Here is a 22,921-nt window from a genome sequence, read left to right as displayed (position 1 = left end):
GCCAGTCTGTCACGAGCCGCCAGAGCCGCCAGTCTGTCACGAGCCGCCAGAGCCGCCAGTCTGTCACGAGCCGCCAGAGCCGCCAGTCTGTCACGAGCCGCCAGAGCCGCCAGTCTGTCACGAGCCGCCAGAGCCGCCAGTCTGTCACGAGCCGCCAGAGCCGCCAGTCTGTCACGAGCCGCCAGAGCCGCCAGTCTGTCACGAACCGCCAGAGCCGCCAGTCTGTCACGAGCCGCCAGAGCCGCCAGTCTGTCACGAGCCGCCAGAGCCGCCAGTCTGTCACGAGCCGCCAGAGCCGCCAGTCAGCATAGAGCCGCCGGTCAGCCAGGATCTTCCAGAGCCGCCCGTCAGCCAGGATCTTCCAGTCAGCCAGGATCTGCCAGAGCCGCCAGTCAGCCAGGATCTGCCAGAGCCGCCAGTCAGCCAGGATCTGCCAGAGCCGCCAGCCAGTCCGGAGCTGCCCTTCAGTCCGGAGCTGCCCCTCAGTCCGGATTTGCCCCTCAGTCCAGTTGGGCCATTTAGAAGGGTCGCCGTGTTTAGGAGGCCACGGAGGCGGACAATGAGGCAGAGAAAGACTGTGGTGAAATGGTGTCCGCGTCCCGCGCCAGAGCCGCCACCGTAGACAGACGCCCACCCAGACCCTCCCCTATAGGTTAAGGTTTTGCGGCTGGAGTCTGCACCTTTGGGGGGGTGGGTGCTGTCACGTTCCCACCTTTATGTCCTTTGTTTTGTCATTATTTAGTATGGTCAGGGCGTGAGTTGGGGTGGGCAGTAATATATAATAATAATGGGCAGTCTATGTTTGTTTTTTCTATGATTTTGGGATTTCTATGTTTCGGCCTAGTATGGTTCTCAATCAGAGGCAGGTGTCATTAGTTGTCTCTGATTGAGAATCATACTTAGGTAGCCTGGGTTTCACTGTTTGTTTGTGGGTGTTTGTTTCCATGTCTGTGTTTTTCACCACACGGTACTGTTTTGGTTTTCGTTCGTTTCACGTTTATTGTTTTTGTATCAGTTGTGTTCATGTTGAGTATTTCTTATTAAAAGAACCATGGACACTTACCACGCCGCATATTACGCCGCATATTACACCCACTGTATGTTGTGAAATTGTTAGATATTACTTGTTAGATATTACTGAACTGTCGGAGCTAGAAGCACAAGCATTTCACTACACCTGCAATAACATCTGCTAAACACGTGTATGAGACCAATAAAATTTGATTTGAGACAGATTTATGTCAAGACTGAATAAAGGTGGCGGTGTCTTCTGAAATAATTTTCTGTCATTCCACCAATGATCGATTCACCCAGCAAGACTATGGTGTATGCTGCACTGATAGTCACCCATCAATCCATACCCCCCTCTCTCGCTCGCTCCCTCCCTCCTTCACTCTCTCCATCTCTTTCCCCCTGTCCTCTAAGCAGTCTTGGCTCTCCAGCCTTATCAGATTGAAGGAGGAGAACAGGGAGGAGAAGGGCGAGTGATTTAGGAATGAAGGTAGAGATGGACGCAAGAACAGGAGGGATTGAGAGGAGTACTAGATGAAAAGGAGAAACAAGGTGGATTTACAAAGAGATAGCGTGATGGAAAGAGATAATGGGCTAGAGAGAGGGATGGCTAAAGAGCGAGAGGGATGGCGTGAGAGTGAGAGGGATGGCTAGAGAGTGAGAGCGAGAGGGATGCGAGAGGGATGGCTAGAGAGGGAGGGATGGCTAGAGAGTGAGAAAGAGAGGGATGGCCAGAGAGCGAGAGTTACTGGAGGAGAGAGGAAGGCTGTATCCATTCTCTTGGTATTGATTGGGTGCTCTGGGCTTCCTGTTCCTTTTCACAGTGGCATTAGCTCTCTGTCCCTCTATCCTTCTCTCTCTCTCACCATCATCCTTTTCTCCATTTAATTTACAATCACTCTTCTCTCTTTCCTATTTGGCACTGAGTTTGACTCACTGTGAGTATATGAGTGTAGGTTCGCTGAGCTGGTGAATGGGCATGGGTCTTAACAAAAAAGAGAGGGAGAGAGAGATTTTATCACTGTCTGAACCTGCAGCAGGAATAGAACAGCCACTGCACAGTGGTACAAGATGGTAGATGGAATAGGAGGAGATGGAGTGAACAGGACACAGTGTGACAGGGAGGGCATAGGGGCCATCTCAGTACTCTGAACAGGACACAGTGTGACAGGGAGGGCATAGCGGCCATCTCAGGACTCTGAACAGGACACAGTGTGACAGGGAGGGCATAGGGGCCATCTCAGTACTCTGAACAGGACACAGTGTGACAGGGAGGGCATAGGGGCCATCTCAGTACTCTGAACAGGACACAGTGTGACAGGGAGGGCATAGGGGCCATCTCAGTACTCTGAACAGGACACAGTGTGACAGGGAGGGCATAGGGGCCATCTCAGTACTCTGAAGAGGACACAGTGTGACAGGGAGGGCATAGGGGCCATCTCAGTACTCTGAACAGGACACCGTGTGACAGGGAGGGCATAGGGGCCATCTCAGTACTCTGAACAGGACACAGTGTGACAGGGAGGGCATAGGGGCCATCTCAGTACTCTGAACAGGACACAGTGTGACAGGGAGGGCATAGCGGCCATCTCAGGACTCTGAACAGGACACAGTGTGACAGGGAGGGCATAGGGGCCATCTCAGTACTCTGAACAGGACACAGTGTGACAGGGAGGGCATAGGGGCCATCTCAGTACTCTGAACAGGACACAGTGTGACAGGGAGGGCATAGGGGCCATCTCAGTACTCTGAACAGGACACAGTGTGACAGGGAGGGCATAGGGGCCATCTCAGTACTCTGAACAGGACACAGTGTGACAGGGAGGGCATAGGGGCCATCTCAGTACTCTGAACAGGACACAGTGTGACAGGGAGGGCATAGGGGCCATCTCAGTACTCTGAACAGGACACAGTGTGACAGGGAGGGCATAGGGGCCATCTCAGTACTCTGAACAGGACACAGTGTGACAGGGAGGGCATAGGGGCCATCTCAGTACTCTGAAGTGGCTGCCTCCTCGTCACCTGCCTCTCATTCATTTGCACTTATGCAATGGCAGTCGCTAGCTCAAGTCTGAAGAGATCATAATGCAGTTCACACACACTATTCGGAGAATGAGAAAATATACAAACATCCCTCTCAAAGGAGAGCAAGAGACGATACAGACAGACAAACACGCATAGTACACACGTTGACAATCTTGTTTATTACCCATACAATAATGGAATAAATGTCAACCTACGAGTGAGTGCTGCAGTTAGCTGCCGCCCACACTAACGAGCTAGGCTAATGCGAAAGGGTTTATCGTGTTAGCATTGTGTGTGTGTGGGGTAGGGGGGTGGGGAAATGAGCCAAAGAAGCACTACCGTGCCTCCGTTTTAATTAGATTAGCTTAGCTAAGCGCTAACCCTCAGAGGTGCGCTGCCTCTTCTTTGTGTGAGATCAATGCAATGCAGCAGCGAGGCTACATGAATATGTATATGAATAGGAGAATGCTAATGCTACATGAATATGTATATGAATAGGAAAATGCTAAGGCTACATGAATATGTATATGGATAGGAAAATGCTCATGCTACATGTGTAGGTTAGTCAGCTGGTTCTCATAAAACAGGCAGGAGACGAAAGCGAGGATGATGCCAGTTATTGTTGAAGCCCTGGAACAAGCTAGGAGCGTCTGTGTGTGTGTGACATTGTGTTGCTTTGAAGTCTCATCTCCACAGAAAAGGGACAACTCAAGGTGCTTGTATTTCCACTTTTTCGGTGGAACTGCTGATAACCCCGCTCAGTCTGCCACACAAACACACACCAGGGTTTACGTTAGGAAAATGTGGACAACGTGACCCGGAAGATTTTAATTTATTTGCCGACCATTTGAGAAGTGTACCGGACCCATAATCATTGGATGTATAACCCATTAGGGTGTCTAACCATGGTGCACAGAAATACAGAAATTACATTTAGATTATGGTAATTCATCTTAACACAACATGCAACTCATGTAATGAAGCAGCCAATAAAACATAATTTTCAAACATTTGCCAAAATGCATTTTGTGGGAAAAAGGGAAACGCAATTATAAACAGCTAACCTGATGCGAGCGGTATGACAGATGGTGATCTAAAGATACACCAGTTAGGATGGGATGACTATAGGATTGTGCATTTGGCTTCTGGACAATGAATTAAAGTTGATATGAAAACCAATAGAACAGGAGAGAAATGAGGAAGTCTTTCATAAGGCACCGCAAGGCAAAAGGCTTAGCTGATTATTGAGTTGCGGCTATCAGTGAAAAACATATACAATATGTTTTGAAGATAATTTGTCTTGAGCACAAGGGGAGGTGAATGTGGTGAAGATAGCCTATAGGCACGTCTCTTTCCAGAATGCATGTTCTCAGCTCTCCAGAATCCACTCAGTTGTCTTACGACAATTCTTGCGCATTCATTGTTTCATGTGAATTGTTTGCTCATATGTCACCAGTAGTAATTGTACCGTATCCTACCTTTGGCAGGAGGTAAGGAAGTGCAGCTCAGTTTTCATAAAGTTATGTCAAATGTCTACAAATATAGTTGCCTTCAGAAAGTATTCATACCCCTTGACTTATTCCACATTTTGCTGTTAGCTTTAATTCTAAATGGATAAAATAGATTTTTTATCTCACCCATCTACACACAATATCCCTTAATGACAGTGAATTGTATTTAGTTTTTAAATTTTACCTTAATTTCACTAGGCAAGTCGGTTAAAAACAAATTCTTATTTACAATGACGGCCTACCAAAAGGCAAAAGGCCTCCTTGGGGACGGGTTGAGATTAAAAATACATAAATATAGGACAAAACACACATCACGACAAGAGAGACAACACTACATAAACAGAGACCTAAAGACAACAACATAGCAAGGCAGCAACACATGACAACACAGTATGGTAGCAACACAACATAACAACAACATGGTAGCAACACAACATGGTAGCAGGACATAACATGGTACAAACATAATTGGGCACAGTGAAAACATGTTACAAAAAATTGGTGCACATTTATTGAAAATAAAATACAGAATGATCTAATTTTCATAAGTATTCACCCTGCTGGGTCAATACTTCATAGATGCACATTTGGCAGCGATTACAGCTGTGAGTCATTCTGTGTAAATCTGTGTAAAGAGCTTGCCACACCTAGATTGTACACCTAGATTGTACAATATTTACATTATTCTTTAAAAAATTCTTCAAGCTCTGTCAAATTGGGGGTTGATCATTGCGAGACAACCATTTTCAGGTCTTGCAATAGATTTAAGTCGAAACTGTAACTTGGCCACTCTGCAACATTCACTGCATTTTTGGTAAGCAACTCCATTGTAGATTTGGTCTTGTGTTTTAAGTTATTGTCCTGCTGAAAGATGAATTGATCTCCAAGTGGCTGGTGCAAAGCAGTCTGAACAAGGTTTTCCCCTAGAATTTTTCTCAGAATTTTTTTATCCTGAAAAACTTCCCAGTCCTTAACGATTACAATCATTCCCATAACATGATGTAGCCACCGCAGTGCTTGAAAATATGGAGAGTGTGACTCACTAATGTGTTCTATTGGATTGGCCCCAAACATAACACTTTGTATTCAGCATAAAAAGTGATTTTCTTTGTCACATTTTTTGCGTTATTACTTTAGTGCTCTTCATTTTTTATTAATTTGTAAAAAGTATTTTTTAAATAATTCCACTTTGACATTCTGAGGTATTGTGTGTAGGTCAGTGAATCTTAATTTAATACATTTTAAATTCAGGCTGTAAGACAACAATATTTTAAAAATGTCAAGGGGTGTGAATACTTTCCGAAGGCACTGTGTATGTGTTTGCTGTTGGCTCTTTGTTATATGGCCAAACATGTTGGAGAAGTGCTTTATTCATACATCTCCATTTTGGATAGATAGCTCTTCGTGTTGTTGTTTGTTTAGTGTGTTCCAATTTCCCCAGAAGTGATTGGACTGTATGGATTATTCAATCAGATTGAGCTGTTTTCTGACATGCTGTTCCTTTTTTCTTGGTGTATTTTTCTATTGTTCTAGTGTTTCAACATAGGGAGTTCGTTCTGCTTCTCTGGGTCTCTGTGTTTTTGGTTGGATTGGTTTCTCAGTTTCTTTCCTAGCTTTTTGCATTCTTCATCAAACCATTTGTTGTTGTTGTTAGGTTTCTGATAGATTTGGTATTTTATTTGATATGTTTGCTGATAAGTCAAATATACTGTTCAGGCTTCCTACTGCAAAGTTTACACCATCGCTATTGCAGGGAAACATTTAGTCCTGGAAGTTGTCTAGGGAGGATTGGATTTGTGGTTGCCCAGTGGTTTTTTGTAGCTTTCTACACTGCCTTTCTTCTGCCTACAGAATGTCTTAATAGCATGCCGTCGGTTACTTCAATACCTCATGGTTGAGTATTTCTCTGTTGGGGTTTGATAGCGGTGTTAGTTGGCTGACTTGGTATGCTCTGAGAGACTACAGTGCTATTATTTCATTTTTTATTCCTACCCAATTGCAAAATGTTTCCTGTTTTTGGTTAATTTACCAAATTAGCATTCCCTCTGGGTCCCTTCACTGTGTAACATCTGGTAGTTTGGTGGATGGGACTACCAGCTCTCTGTAACCTAGAGGGCAACCAGTGAGTCCATCTTCTCTATACCATGTTTATTGCAGTATGATAATATCTGTGTTTCTGATTTATTTTGTGAAATCTATGTTCCTGCTCTTTAGGCCAAAGGCAGATGACCTCCAACTTTGTATATTCCAGGAAGAGATAGTAAAAGCTTGGTGTTCCATAGTGTCTCTGTCGGTCTGTGTCTGTATGTGTGTGGAGGTAGTGCTGGTATCAATTTAAAGAGATTAACATCGTGCCCGCCTCATTAGCATGCTAATCAGCCCCTCATTATTTGGAATGAGAAATAGTGATTTATTTCAAATGTCTACTATAATGGATTTCAGTGTGGGCTCTCGAGCCCCAGGCTGTCTGTCTGTGTGGAAGTGGGGGGAAACCAACTCTGAACACACTACACGTATACACCACACGGTGCTACACACATACAAGGAAATCTGAAGGCCTGATGGAGTTCTGCAGAGTATTCTCTTAACATGTCCCTCTGTGACAGAATTCCACTTTGAAGGCCCCTGTGTGGATAACTACGTCCTCAATCTCCACGGCGTGAGCAATCACGTACGTACATACACACACACACACTCTCCCTCGGAACAGGCGGGTGCAGACAGCAGACATGTGCTGCCACCTGTGCCCCACTCCAGGGTCGAGCTCTGCCGGAGGGGACCGTTTGTGTGTAAGCCCCCCTGGTGTTGTTCTAGCTCAGACAGACAGTTGCTCCTCTTGTCTGATACCCTGCTGGACTGGTGGAACCCTGTGGTTCTGTTCAACCTACTCTCACCCTGGACTGCATATGCATACCCCCCCCACACACACATACAGTTGAAGTCGTAAGTTTACATACACATAGGTTGGAGTCATTAAAACTAGTTTTTCAACCACTCAACAAATGTCTTGTTAACAAACTATAGTTTTGGCAAGTCGGTTAGGACATGTACACAAGTAATTTTTCTAACAATTGTTTACAAACAGATTATTTCACTTATAATTCACTGTATCACAATTCCAGTGGGTCAGAAGTTTGCATACACTAAGTTGACTGTGCCTTTAAACAGCTTGCAAAACTTCTGATAGGCTAATTGACATAATTTTAGTCAATTGGAGGTGTACCTGTGGATGTATTTCAAGGCCTACCTTCAAACTCAGTGCCTCTTTGCTTGACATCACGGGAAGATCAAAATAAATCAGCCAAGACCTCAGAAAAGTCTTGTTCATCCTTGGGAGTAATTTTCAAACACCTGTAGGTGTCACGTTCTGACCTTTATTTCCTTTGTTTTGTATTTATTTAGTATGGTCAGGGCGTGAGTTGGATGGGCAGTCTATGTTTGTTTTTCTATGATTTGGGTATTTCTATGTTTCGGCCTAGTATGGTTCTCAATCAGAGGCAGGTGTCATTAGTTGTCTCTGATTGAGAATCATACTCATGTAGCCTGGGTTGCAATGTTTGTTTGTGGGTGATTGTCTATGTTGATGGCTTGTTTCAGCGCAGCTCACATTAGCTTCACGGTTGTTATTTTGTTTACTGTTTTTGTATAGTGTTTCAATGTTCCTTTCTTTAATTAAACATTCAACATGAACACATATCACGCTGCATTTTGGTCCTCCGATCCTTCTCGCCTCTCCTCTTCGGAAGAGGAGGAGGAAATCCGTGACAGAAGGTACCAAGTTCATCTGTACAAACAATAGTACGCAAGTATAAACACCATGGGACCATGCAGCCGTCATACCGCTCAGGAAGGAGATGCATTCTGTCTCCTAGAGATGAACGTGCTTTGGTGTGAAAAGTGCAAATCAATCCCAGAACAACAGCAAAGGACCCTGTGAAGGTGCTGGAGGAAACAAAAAAGTATCAATATCAATATCCACAGTAAAACGAGTCCTATATCAGCATAACCTGAAAGGCTTCTCAGCAAGGAAGAAGCAACTGCTCCCTAACCGCCATAACAAAGCCAGACTACGGTTTGCAACTGCAAAGGGAGAGGCTTGCAAGCCGAAGAACACCATCCCAAACGTGAAGCACTGGGTTGGCAGCATCATGTTGTGGGGGTGCTTTGCTGCAGGAGGGACTGGTGCAGTTCATAAAATAGATGGCATCATGAGGGAGAAAAATTAAGTGGATATATAGAAGCAACATCTCAAGACATCAGTCAGGAAGTTAAATCTTGGTCGCAAATGGGTCTTCCAAATGGACAATGACCCCAAGCATACTTCCAAAGTTGTGGCAAAATGGCATAAGGACTACAAAGTCAAGGTATTGGAGTGGCCATCACAAAGCCCTGACCTCAGTCCCATAGAATATTTGTGGGCAGAACTGAAAAATCGTGTGCGAGCAAGGAGGTCTACAAACCTGACTCGGTTGCACCAGCACTGTCAGGAGGAATGGGCCAAAATTCACCCAATCTATTGTGGGAAGCTTGTGGAAGGCTACACCAAAACGTTTGACCCAAGTTAAACAATTTAAAGGCAATGCTACCAAATACTATTTGAGTATATGTAAACTACTGACCCACTGGGAATGTGATGAAAGAAATAAAAGCTGAAATAAGTAATTCTCTCTACTATTATTCTGACATTTCACATTCTTAAAATGAAGTGGTGATCCTAACTGACCTAAGACAGGTAATTTTAATGGAATTAAATGTCAGGAATTGTGAAAAAATGAGTTTAAATGTATTTGGCTAAGGTGTATGTAAACTTCCGCTTCAACTCTACATACATACATATACAGTTGAAGTCTAAAGATTACATGCACCTTAGCCAAGGTCAGAAGAAAGGCCTCTTTTAGTGTCCTACATTTTCATAACTGTGCCCTTATTTGTCTACCATCTGTAAGCTGTTCGTTTCTTAACGACTGTTCCATGTTCATTAATTGTTTTATGAACATGTATATATATATATATATATATTTTTTTTTACCTTTATTTAACTAGGTAAGTCAGTTAAGAACAAATTCTTATTTTCAATGATAGCCTAGGAACAGTGAGTTAACTGCCTTGTTCAGGGGCAGAATGACAGATTTTAACCTTGTCAACTCGGGGATTCAATCTTGCAAACTTTCGGATGCTAGTCCAACGCTCTAACCACTAGGCTACCTGGTTCATTGAACAAGTATGGAAAACAGTGTTTAAACCCTTTACAATAAAGAGCTGTGAAGTTGGATTTTTACGAATTATCTTTGAAAGACAGGGTCCTGAAAAAGGATGTTTATTTTTTTTGCTGAATTTATATACATGTGTATATATATATATATATATCACACACCAACTGGTATTTTCTCACCCACACTACCCTCTTCCCATGAGGCACCAGATTGTTCCAGACAATGCACCACCGCCCCACACAGACACACACAGCAGGGACTGCATATTCCAGCCCCCTACACACACCAGGGACTGCATATTCCAGCCCCCCTACACACACCAGGGACTGCATATTCCAGCCCCCCTACACACACCAGGGACTGTATATTCCAGCCCCTCCTACACACACCAGGGACTGCATATTCCAGCCCCCCTCCCCCCCTACACATACACCGGGATGCATTATCCCCACCCTGAAGACACACACACACACAAAACCCTCAGCTTCCTATTCCCCTGTCCCATCAACACAATCAGCACCCCTCCCATTTCCACCAACCAGACACCACGCTCTGCCTCCTCCCATGTCTCTGTCTGGGTGTGTCTCCATATGGCTGATTGATGGGTGTCTGGATGGCTCTGTGTGTGAATGGGTCTTCGTCTGATTTAAAGGAGGGACTGGCCCTGTTGCTCTGCACTTGCTTCTGGAGATAGGCTTATTTTCCTGCTCATGTTTATTCACACACACTCATACATACACACGGGCCAATTTGAAAAGCAGCACCACCTGGGAGTGGCAAGAAGAGAAAGCTCTCATGCAGTGATCCACACACACACACACACACACACGATAGTGGTGGTCAGATGGCTGAGGCTATAACTGGCTCTGTCCCTGGGGCTGTCTTTAATTGGTCACAGTACTTGACCATCTGGGGTTGGAGAGAGGGAGAGATTGACGAGAGAGAAACGGAGCGATGAAACGAGAGGGAGGGTTGCTTCTCTAGGTGTGAGAAGCGGAGACGGAGAGAGGGAGGTGAGGCCTTGGAGAAAAAGAGGTTGCATTAATGCCTGCTTTTATTCCGGTGTCATTCTGTTTGTAAATTCAAATGTTCTTTGTACATGTTGTGGTAGTGAACAAGGGAGTGGCCTTTCTAGGGAGTTTTTCCTAGCCACCGTGCTTCTACACCTGCATTGCTTGCTGTTTGGGGTTTTAGGCTGGGTTTCTGTACAGCACTTTGAGATAGCAGCTGATGTACGAAGGGCTATATAAATACATTTGATTTGAGTGTGATAGAAAGATAAATGGAGGTAAAGAACGAGGGAGTGTGATTAAAAGCAAGTGATTTCGCAGGAAACAGTTATTTTCTAATGTTTTAAAAGCACCATGTGTGTGTCTCTGTTTCACCCAAGGATTTTATTTAGCAATAACTTTGCCTGAACACTTCTCACATGCTCTTTTTAGGAATATTTGTCTTTCATACAGACAGCTCTCTCTTCAAACTACCTCTCCTCTCATGCCTCTCTCCTTTTAATCTCTTGCCTTTCTCTCTTCCCTATATCACTGTCTCTCGCTCTCTTTCTCAAGCTCCTTTGCTGGCATGGCCTGTGGGAGGAATGGTGTCACGGAGGGAGAGAGTATGTTTAAAGTGTTCAACCTGCTTCCTGTGCTCTGTGTGTGTAAGTGAGAGAGGGAGAGAGGTGTGTGTGTGTGTGTGTGTGTGTGTGTGTGTGTGTGTGTGCGTGCGTGCGTGCGTGCGTGCGTGCGTGCGTGCGTGCGTGTGTGTGTGTTTTTGCTAGGGAGTGTGAATGTGTGTGTGCATGTGTGTGTGAAAAAAAGAGGTGTGTGTGTATGTGTGTGTTAAATTCATCCTGTCATTGTGTAAACAGCACCTCATGCTAAAGCCTCTCTCCATGAATATCTCACATCACTACAGTCAGCCTACTATCTCCATGTCTCCATTCAGCTGCTGCAATAAAATTATTTCTTTCTTTAATTTTTTCTTTCTTTCTTTCTACATTCACACACAGACAGGCTTGCAGTTGGCCGTATATCCATCTGAAAAGAGTGCTCTCTCCTTCTGTCTGTGTCTCAGTGTTGTGATGACACGAGGAGCAGTCAGTCTCCTCTCAATTTTCAATTCAATTTAAGGGCTTTATTGGTATGGGAAACATATGTTTACATTGCCAAAGCATGTGAAATAGATAATAAACAAAAGTGAAATAAACAATAAAAAAGTAGTAGTCTCTCTCACTGCCCTGGGGGAGGGGACAGGGGTGGGGGATGGGATAGTAGTCCCTCTCACTGCCCTGGGGGAGGGGACAGGGGTGGGGGATGGGATAGTAGTCTCTCTCACTGCCCTGGGGGATGTGACAGGGGTGGGGGATGGGATAGTAGTCTCTCTCACTGCCCTGGGGGAGGGGACAGGGGTGAGGGATGGGCTAGTAGTCTCTCACTGCCCGGGGGGAGGGGGGATGGGTAGGGGTTGGGCTAGTAGTCTCTATCAAATCAAATTTATTTGTCACATACACATGGTTAGCAGATGTTAATGCAAGTGTAGCGAACTGCCTGTGCTTCTCGTTCCGACAATGCAGTAATAACCATCGAGTAATCTAACCTAACAATTCCACAACTACTACCTTATACACACAAGTGTAAAGAGATAAAGAATATGTACATAAAGATATATGAATGAGTGATGGTACAGAACGGCATAGGCATGATGCAGTAGATGGTATCGAGTACAGTATATACATATGAGATGAGTAATGTAGGGTATGTAAACAAAGTGGCATAGTTTAAAGTGGCTAGTTATACATGTATTATATAAAGATGCAGTAGATGAGTACAGTATGTACATATACATATGAGATGAGTAATGTAGGGTATGTAAACATTATATTAAGTAGCATTGTTTAAAGTGGCTAGTGATATATTTTTCCATCAATTTCCATCAATTTCCATTATTAAAGTGGCTGGAGTTGAGTCAGTGTGTTGGCAGCAGCTACTCAATGTTAGTGGTGGCTGTTTAACAGTCTGATGGCCTTGAGCTGTTTTTCAGTCTCGGTCCCTGCTTTGATGCACCTGTACTGACCTCGCCTTCTGGATGATAGTGGGGTGAACAGGCAGTGGCTCGGGTGGTTGTTGTCCTTGATGATCTTTATGGCCTTCCTGTGACATCAAGTGGTGTAGGTGTCCTGGAGGGCACATAGTTTGCCCCCGGTGATGCGTTGTGCAGACCTCACTACCCTCTGGAGAGCCTTACAGTTGTGGACGGAGCAGTTGCCGTACCAGGGGGTGATACAGCCCGACAGGATGCTCTCGATTGTGCATCTGTAGAAGTTTGTGAGTGCTTTTGGGGACAAGCCGAATTTCTTCAGCCTCCTGAGGTTGAAGAGGCGCTACTGCGCCTTCTTCGTGATGTTTTCTGTGTGGGTGGACCAATTCAGTTTGTCTGTGATGTGTACGCCGAGAAACTTTGTTTCCTGAAGTCCACAATCATCTCCTTTGTTTTGTTGACATTGAGGGTGAGGTTATTTTCCTGACACCACACTCCAAAGGCCCTCACCTCCTCCCTGAGCACAGGAGAGGGCTCAGAACGCACCCAGGTGGGGCCCCAGTGTTGAGGATCAGCATGGTGGAGATGTTGTTACTTACCTTCACCACCTGGGGGCGGCCCGTCAGGAAGTCCATAACCCAGTTGCACAGGGCGGGATCGAGACCCAGGGTGATGACGAGTTTGGAGGGTACTATGGTGTTAAATGCTGAGCTGTAGTCGATGAACAGCACTCTTACGTAGGTATTCCTCTTGTCCAGATGGGTTACGGCAGTGAGCAGTGTGGTTGCGATTGTGTCGTCTGTGGACCTGTTTGGGGGGTAAGCAAATTGGAGTGGGTCTAGGGTGTCGGGTAGGGTGGAGGTGATATTGTCAGAGATGTAAGTGCTACGGGGTGGTAGTCGTTTAGCTCAGTTACCTTCACTTTCTTGGGAACAGGGACAATGGTGGCCCTCTTGAAGCATGTGGGAACAGCAGACTGGGATAAGGATTGATTGAATATGTCCGTAAACACACCAGCCAGCTGGTCTGCGCATGCTCTGAGGACACGGCTGTGGATGCCGTCTGGGCCTGCAGCCTTACGAGGGTTAACACGTGCTTCTAAACCTGCATTGCTTGCTGTTTGGGGTTTTAGGCTGGGTTTCTGTACAGCACTTTGAGATATCAGCTGATGTACGAAGGGCTATATAATATAATAATATAATAATATATGCCATTTAGCAGACGCTTTTATCCAAAGCGACTTACAGTCATGTGTGCATACATTCTACGTATGGGTGGTCCCGGGGATCGAACCCACTACCCTGGCGTTACAAGCGCCATGCTCTACCAACTGAGCTACAGAAGGACCATATATAAATACATTTGATTTTGATTTGATAAATGAGAGACAGAGCCCACGAGTTTTGGTTGCAGGCCGTGTCAGTGGCACTGTATTGTCCTCAAAGCGGGCAAAAAAGTTATTTATTCTGTCTGGGAGCAAGACATCCTGGTCTGCGACGGGGCTGGTTTTCTTTTTGTAATCCGTGATTGACTGTAGACCCTACCACATACCTCTTGTGTCTGAGCTGTTGAATTGCGACTCTACTTTGTCTCTATACTGAAGCTTAGCTTGTTTGATTGCCTTGCGGAGGGAATAGCTACACTGTTTGTATTCAGTTCGCGCTTTCAGTTTCACGCGAATGCTGCCATCAATCCACTGTTTCTGGTTTGGGAATGTTTTATTCGTTGCTATGGGTACGACATCGTCAATGCACTTTCTAATGAACACTTTCGAAGCAGTCTTGAAGCGTGGAATCAGATTGGTCAAACCAGCGTTGAACAGACCTGAGCGCGGGAGCTTCTTGTTTTATTTTCTGTCTTTAGGCTGGGAGCAACAAAATGGAGTCGTGGTCAGCTTTTACAAAAGGAGTTGTTAAAATCCCCAGCTACAATGAATGCAGGCTCAGGATATGTGGTTTCCAGTTTGCATAGAGCCAAATAAAGTTTGTTCAGGGCCATTGATGTGTCTGCTTGGGGGGGAATATATACGGCTGTGATTATAATCGAAGAGAATTCCCTTGGTAGATAATGCGGTCGACATTTGATTGTGAGGAATTCTAAGTCAGGTGAACAGAAGGACTTGAGTTCCTGTATGTTGTTATGATCACACCACGTCTCGTTAATCATAAGGCATACCTCCCCGCCCCTCTTCTTACCAGAAAGATGGTTGTTTCTGTCGGCGCGATGCGTGAAGAAATCAGCTGGCTGCACCGACTCCGATAGAGTCTCTCGAGTGAGCCATGTTTCCATGAAGCAAAGAACGTTACAGTCTCTGTTGTCTCTCTGGAATGCTACCCTTGCTCGGATTTCATCAACCTTGTTGTCAAGAGACTGGACATTGGCGAGTCGTATGCTGGGGAGTGGTGTGTGATGTGCCCGTCTCCGGAGCCTGACTAGAAGACCGCTTCGTTTGCCCCTTTTACTACATCGTTGTTTTGGGTCGCCAGCTGGGATCTGATCCATTGTCCTGGGTGGAAGGCAGAACACAGGATCCGCTCCGCGAAAGTCATATTCCTGGTCGTACTGATGGTGAGTTGACGTTGCTCTTATATTCAGTAGTTCCTCCCGACTGTATGTAATAAAACCTAAGATTACCTGGGGTACCAATGTAAAAAATAACACGTAAAAAAACTAAATACTGCATAGTTTCCTAGGAACGTGAAGCGAGGCGGCCATCTCTGTCGGCGCCGGAAGGGTGGGGGAGGGGACAGGGGTGGGGGATGGGCTAGTAGTCTCTCTTAGCTCAGTTAGTCCTTTGTGTGTCAGAGAGCAGCTGTCCCTTCAGGGCTCTCAGGCTGGCGTGTGTGCCGCTGTGTGTGTGGTTCTGTGTTTCTTTTTGTGAGTTTGTGTTAGGTGTGCCGCTGTGTATGTGTGTCACACAGATTTCCATCTCGGTTCCGCCATCTGCCTGCAGGTATAATGAGCAGTAATATCCACAGGGGGTCTGCTCTCACACACACACACACACACACACACACACACACACACACACACACACACACACACATACACACACACACACTCTACCACATCTGGATCCACCAGAGGGCTAGATGTGATTGTGTAACTTAAATCTTAAATGCTAAATCATCTCTGAATAAAGAGTGAGGGAGAGCCAGAGACAGGTTAGCAGCGTGAATGAGACAGCACAGCATCAGTATCAAAGTTTATTGGTCGTTTACACAATTTACCAGGTCTTAAGGCGGGTGCAGCGAAATGCTTATGTTACTAGCTCCTGACAATGCAGCGAAATGCTTATGTTACTAGCTCCTGACAATGCAGTGAAATGCTTATGTTACTAGCTCCTGACAATGCAGTGAAATGCTTATGTTACTAGCTCCTGACAATGCAGTGAAATGCTTATGTTACTAGCTCCTGACAATGCAGTGAAATGCTTATGTTACTAGCTCCTGACAATGCAGTGAAATGCTTATGTTACTAGCTCCTGACAATGCAGTGAAATGCTTATGTTACGAGCTCCTGACAATGCATTTAAATGCTTATGTTACTAGCTCCGGACAATGCAGTGAAATGCTTATGTTACTAGCTCCTGACAATGCAGTGAAATGCTTATGTTACTAGCTCCTGACAATGCAGTGAAATGCTTATGTTACTAGCTCCTGACAATGCAGTGAAATGCTTATGTTACTAGCTCCTGACAATGCAGTTAAATGCTTATGTTACTAGCTCCTGACAATGCAGTTAAATGCTTATGTTACTAGCTCCTGACAATGCAGCGAAATGCTTATGTTACTAGCTCCTGACAATGCAGTGAAATGCTTATGTTACTAGCTCCTGACAATGCAGCGAAATGCTTATGTTACTAGCTCCTGACAATGCAGCGAAATGCTTATGTTACTAGCTCCTGACAATGCAGTTAAATGCTTATGTTACTAGCTCCTGACAATGCAGTTAAATGCTTATGTTACTAGCTCCTGACAATGCAGTTAAATGCTTATGTTACTAGCTCCTGACAATGCAGTGAAATGCTTATGTTACTAGCTCCTGACAATGCAGTGAAATGCTTATGTTACTAGCTCCTGACAATGCAGTTAAATGCTTATGTTACTAGCTCCTGACAATGCAGCGAAATGCTTATGTTACTAGCTCCTGACAATGCAGTGAAATGCTTATGTTACTAGCTCCTGACAATGCAGTTAAATGCTTATGTTACTAGCTCCTGACAATGCAGTGAAATGCTTATGTTACTAGCTCCTGACAATGCAGTGAAATGCTTATGTTACTAGCTCCTGACAATGCAGTGAAATGCTTATGTTACTAGCTCCTGACAATGCAGTGAAATGCTTATGTTACTAGCTCCTGACAATGCAGTGAAATGCTTATGTTACTAGCTCCTGACAATGCAGTGAAATGCTTATGTTACTAGCTCCTGACAATGCAGTGAAATGCTTATGTTACTAGCTCCTGACAATGCAGTGAAATGCTTATGTTACTAGCTCCTGACAATGCAGTGAAATGCTTATGTTACTAGCTCCTGACAATGCAGTGAAATGCTTATGTTACTAGCTCCTGACAATGCAGTTAAATGCTTATGTTACTAGCTCCTGACAATGCAGTGAAATGCTCATGTTACTAGCTCCTGACAATGCAGCGAAATGCTTATGTTACTAGCTCCTGACAATGCAGTGAAATGCTCATGTTACTAGCTCCTGACAATGCAGTGAAATGCTTATGTTACTAGCTCCTGACAATGCAGTTAAATGCTTATGTTACTAGCTCCTGACAATGCAGTGAAATGCTTATGTTACTAGCTCCTGACAATGCAGTGAAATGCTTATGTTACTAGCTCCTGACAATGCAGTGAAATGCTTATGTTACTAGCTCCTGACAATGCAGTTAAATGCTTATGTTACTAGCTCCTGACAATGCAGTTAAATGCTTATGTTACTAGCTCCTGACAATGCAGTGAAATGCTTATGTTACTAGCTCCTGACAATGCAGTTAAATGCTTATGTTACTAGCTCCTGACAATGCAGTGAAATGCTCATGTTACTAGCTCCTGACAATGCAGCAAAATGCTTATGTTACTAGCTCCTGACAATGCAGTGAAATGCTCATGTTACTAGCTCCTGACAATGCAGTGAAATGCTTATGTTACTAGCTCCTGACAATGCAGTGAAATGCTTATGTTACTAGCTCCTGAGAATGCAGCGAAATGCTTATGTTACTAGCTCCTGACAGTGCAGTTAAATGCTTATGTTACTAGCTCCTGACAATGCAGTGAAATGCTTATGTTACTAGCTCCTGACAATGCAGTGAAATGCTTATGTTACTAGCTCCTGACAATGCAGTGAAATGCTTATGTTACTATCTCCTGACAATGCAGTGAAATGCTTATGTTACTAGCTCCTGACAATGCAGTTAAATGCTTATGTTACTAGCTCCTGACAATGCAGTGAAATGCTTATGTTACTAGCTCCTGACAATGCAGTGAAATGCTTATGTTACTAGCTCCTGACAATGCAGTGAAATGCTTATGTTACTAGCTCCTGACAATGCAGCGAAATGCTTATGTTACTAGCTCCTGACAATGCAGCGAAATGCTTATGTTACTAGCTCCTGACAATGCAGTGAAATGCTTATGTTACTAGCTCCTGACAATGCAGCGAAATGCTTATGTTACTAGCTCCTGACAATGCAGTTAAATGCTTATGTTACTAGCTCCTGACAATGCAGCGAAATGCTTATGTTACTAGCTCCTGACAATGCAGTGAAATGCTTATGTTACTAGCTCCTGACAATGCAGCGAAATGCTTATGTTACTAGCTCCTGACAATGCAGTGAAATGCTTATGTTACTAGCTCCTGACATTGCAGTTAAATGCTTATGTTACTAGCTCCTGACAATGCAGTGAAATGCTTATGTTACTAGCTCCTGACAATGCAGTGAAATGCTTATGTTACTAGCTCCTGACAATGCAGTGAAATGCTTATGTTACTAGCTCCTGACAATGCAGCGAAATGCTTATGTTACTAGCTCCTGACAATGCAGTGAAATGTCAAACAAGTACACAAGTATTCGAAAATATGACAATTTAACAAAAACACAATCAAGAAATGTTGGAATGAATCCAATGAACATCCCAAATAACACTGTAACTGTAATCTATACGTGTATATACACCTGATGATGAATTTAAACAACATATGCTAGGAATTATATGTACAGCAGTAGAAATACCAGAGTGAGTAAAGAATAGGGTATATAAATACATATGCAGTGTTTATAAAGAGTGTAACTATAATACATTGTACAGTAGAAGTATCAGCCAGGCAGATAGGGAGAGGAGGAGGGGAGTGAGAACAACATAGAAGTGATAATTGAGTGCTGACAAGCAGCTTGGCTAACGAAAGAGAAAACCATAAGACAATGTGAGAGAAAAAGGGCAGAAAGAGTGTGGAGAGAGTGAAGGAGTAAATTGTGAGTGAAAATGCAGAGATTTTGGTGAGTGAGAGGAGTGTGAAAAAGAAAGCCAGAGAGAGAGGAGAGGATGATTCAGAGGCCCTTATTTAACAGTACAGCCTCCACGTCATGTGGGCTGCAGTCAGTGACACACACACGCACACGCACGCACGCACGCACGCACGCACACACACACACACACACACACACACACACACGCACACACACACACACACACACACACGCAGTGTTTTACAGGCAGTATGGCTCATGCCTTTATCTGTAGTGTTATATTATGAATGTGCCCCCTGATGAGACCCTACACCACCCTGTCCTCTCTTCTCTACTGAGGTTGTGTTCTCTTTTCTCCTCTATGTTCCTCTCATTTCTTGTCTTCCCTCTTCCCTCTTTCTCTGTCACTCCCTCTCTCTCCCTCAACTCTCCTGATTTCTGTATCCAGTAACTCTTCTCCTCTCCCTCTCTCTCTCTCTCTCTCTCTCTCTCTCTCTCTCTCTCTCTCTCTCTCTCTCTCTCTCTCTCTCTCTCTCTCTCTCTCTCTCTCTCTCTCTCTCTCTCTCTCTCTCTCTCTCTCTCTCTCTCTCTCATCTGTACACACACAGTCATATTTGAGGTTGTGTTTCTCATCACAGCTCTAGTGATGGGGGATTGTTTTTCTCATTGTTCCAAGTGTGTTCTATGTTAAAAGCGCTCTAGTCTTCTGTGACATAAGAAAGTGTGTGTATGTGTGACAGACAGACAGACAGACAGACAGACAGACAGACAGACAGACAGACAGACAACCACCCATCGAGAGTGAGACAGACAGACAAACTGAGATGGGGAGAGAGACTCATCGAGAGAGACGGAGGGAGAGAGACGCATCGAGAGAGACGGAGGGAGAGAGAACGTTCACTCAACCTCTGAAGCAGTCTTTGCACTTCCAGCTGTGAGGCTCAACATCTCTCAGGGCATCCTGCTGTGTGTGCATGAGGAACACTCATCATCCTCTTCCTCAATCTTCTCTTCATATTCTCTTTGATCTTCATCACCATCTGCATCATCATCCTCATTCACCCTCTCATCCCTCCTTGCTAACCCTCAGAATGTATTCATCCCTCTCTCACCACCAGCTCTAAGCCTCAGTGAGAGGAGGAGGAAGAGGGAATACAGAGAGAGACATTTGTCCATTCCTCTAGTCATCACTGGATTCGTACACAATTCCTACACACACACACACACACACACACACACACACACACACACACACACACACACACACACACACACACACACACACACACACACACACACACACACACACACACACACACACACACACACACACACACACACACTTACAGTAGTGTTGAAGTATCACCCATCTTCTCCATTTTCCTCTCAGCAGTAATCTCCATTTCTCACAGAGCAATTATTGCTAATGAGCCTTCCGTGTCCTTGGCCATTCTCCTTCTCTTCTGTAATGTCTGTTTGCCCCTCTTCACATTTCAATGCCTATAGATGGTAATCAATAAAATGTCACAATACTGTGCAGAGCGTTGGATTTGCCTGCTTGGGGGCAAGGAGACTCCCAGCTCTGCTAAAACCATTGACAACTGTGTGCCGTTTTCAATGGATTGTTAAATAAGTGTTAACTATTTGGTTGTAATATCGTCACCTCATGAAGAGCATAGTCAACTACACATGTCCCATTATTCCATGCAAAACAATTGCTCACATTTAGCTCTATCATCTTAGATATACAGCTAGTAACTGCATGTTTTTCATGGTCAGTAAACATAAATTGATCATGTCGTTTCAGAGGGTAGCCTCAGGATATCTCTCCATATAGGCCACCATTAATTGGATATTTGAGTAATATTAAATAAAATAACTGTACCTGACATGAGTTTAGGCTAATTTCCCATCCTTCGCGGGTTCTGCCTGTCAAGCAGCAGAAGGGCACATTTGCCGATGTACTATTACAGTAGCTGATAATGTTTACTTTGCAAGTTATAGGTAGAAACGTTGTACAATTGGCTAAACATATAGCGGTAAGTAGACCTAATGTACTTTTTTCTCCAACCAGTCGTGGCCAAAAGTTTTGAGAATGACACGAATATTAATTTTCCACGAAGTTTGCTGCTTCAGTGTCTAGATATTTTTGTCAGATGTTACTATGGAATACTGAAGTATAATTACAAGCATTTCATAAGTGTCAAGGGCTTTTATAAACAATTACATGAAGTTGATGCAAAGAGTAAATATTTGCAGTGTTGACCCTTCTTTTTCAAGACCTCTGCAATCCGCCCTGGCATGCTGTCAATTAACTTCTGGGCCACATCCTGACTGATGGCAGCCCATTATTGCATAATCAATGCTTGGAGTTTATCAGAATTTGTGGGTTTTTGTTTGTCTACCTGCCTCTTGAGGATTGACCACAAGTTCTCAATAGGATTAAGGCCTGGGGAGTTTCCTGGCCATGGACCCAAAATATCGATGTTTTGTTCCCCGAGCCACTTCGTCACCAAACTGTTCCTGGATGGTTGGGAGAATTTGCTCTTGGAGGATTTGTTGGTACCATACTTTATTCATGGCTCTTTTCTTATGCAAAATTGCGAGTGAGCCCACTCCCTTGGCTGAGAAGCAACCCCACACATGAATGGTCTCAGGATGCTTTACTGTTGGCATGACACAGGACTGATGGTAGCGCTCACCTTGTCTTCTCCAGACAAGCTTTTTTCTGGATGCCGCAAACAATCGGAAAGGGGATTCATCAGAGAAAATTACTTTACCCTAGTCCTCAGCTGTCCAATCCCTGTACCTTTTTGTCACGCCCTGAACATAGAGAGCTGTTTATTCTCTATGTTGGTTAGGTCGGGGTGTGATTAAGGGTGGGTTATATCTAGGGGAATTGTCTATCTATGTTGGCCTGGTATGGTTCCCAATCAGAGGCAGCTGTTTATCGTTGTCTCTGATTGGGGATCATATTTAGGTAGCCATTTCCCCATTGTGCTTTGTGGGATCTTGTCTATGTATAGTTGCCTGTGAGCATTATTATTGCTTCACGTTTCGTTTGTGTCACGACTCCGACCGAAGGTGGCTCCCCTTCCCGTTCGGGTGGCGCTTGGCGGTCGTCGTCGCCGGCCTACTGGCTGCCACTGATTCTTTTCTCCCCCTCCTTATGTGTTTATTGAGTACACCTGTTTTGAGTTGGTTATAATTAGTGAGGCTTTATTAGTCAGCCGGCCCGCCTGGTTCTTTGTGCGGGATTGATTATTGTAACCCTGGTGTTTGCATTAGATGTACATGTTTGTGTATTTAGTGCAAGACTGTTTTCGTTTCCCTGTGTCTGGGGCATTTGGTTTGAGCATCCGTAAGTGGGGTGACCGTAGTTCACCGTGTGTGCATAAAAAAAAAACACTTTATTCAACTCTGCTTTCCTGCGCATGATTTCACCCTCACGGCACCCAGGACCTTACAGTTTGTTCATTTCATTTGTTCTTTGAAGTTTTCTATTTCAAAATAAAGGATGGAGACATGCCACGCTGCATCTTGGTCTATTCCTTATGACGAACGTGACACTTTTGCAGAATATCAGTCTGTCCCTGATGTTTTTTCCCTTCTTGACACCAGGCCATCCTCCAAAAGTCTTAGCCTCACTGT

General features: G+C 44.4%; 1 protein-coding gene and 1 long non-coding RNA gene across 2 annotated transcripts in view; both read left to right on the top strand.

Moving 5' to 3' along the window:
• Window positions 1–22,921, top strand: part of LOC118377112 (immunoglobulin superfamily member 3-like) — a 172,428-nt gene that overhangs the window by 44,578 nt on the left and 104,929 nt on the right. The window lies entirely within an intron of this gene.
• On the top strand, window positions 10,643–11,930 carry LOC118377111 (uncharacterized). Its single transcript, XR_004824165.1, has 3 exons — window positions 10,643–10,773; window positions 11,326–11,417; window positions 11,769–11,930. It is a non-coding gene; the product is annotated as an uncharacterized LOC118377111 (long non-coding RNA).

Source organism: Oncorhynchus keta, chromosome 34 (assembly GCF_023373465.1).
Source record: "Oncorhynchus keta strain PuntledgeMale-10-30-2019 chromosome 34, Oket_V2, whole genome shotgun sequence".
NCBI classification, from domain to species: Eukaryota; Metazoa; Chordata; class Actinopteri; order Salmoniformes; family Salmonidae; genus Oncorhynchus; species Oncorhynchus keta.
This window is presented reverse-complemented; position numbering and strand designations above follow the sequence as displayed.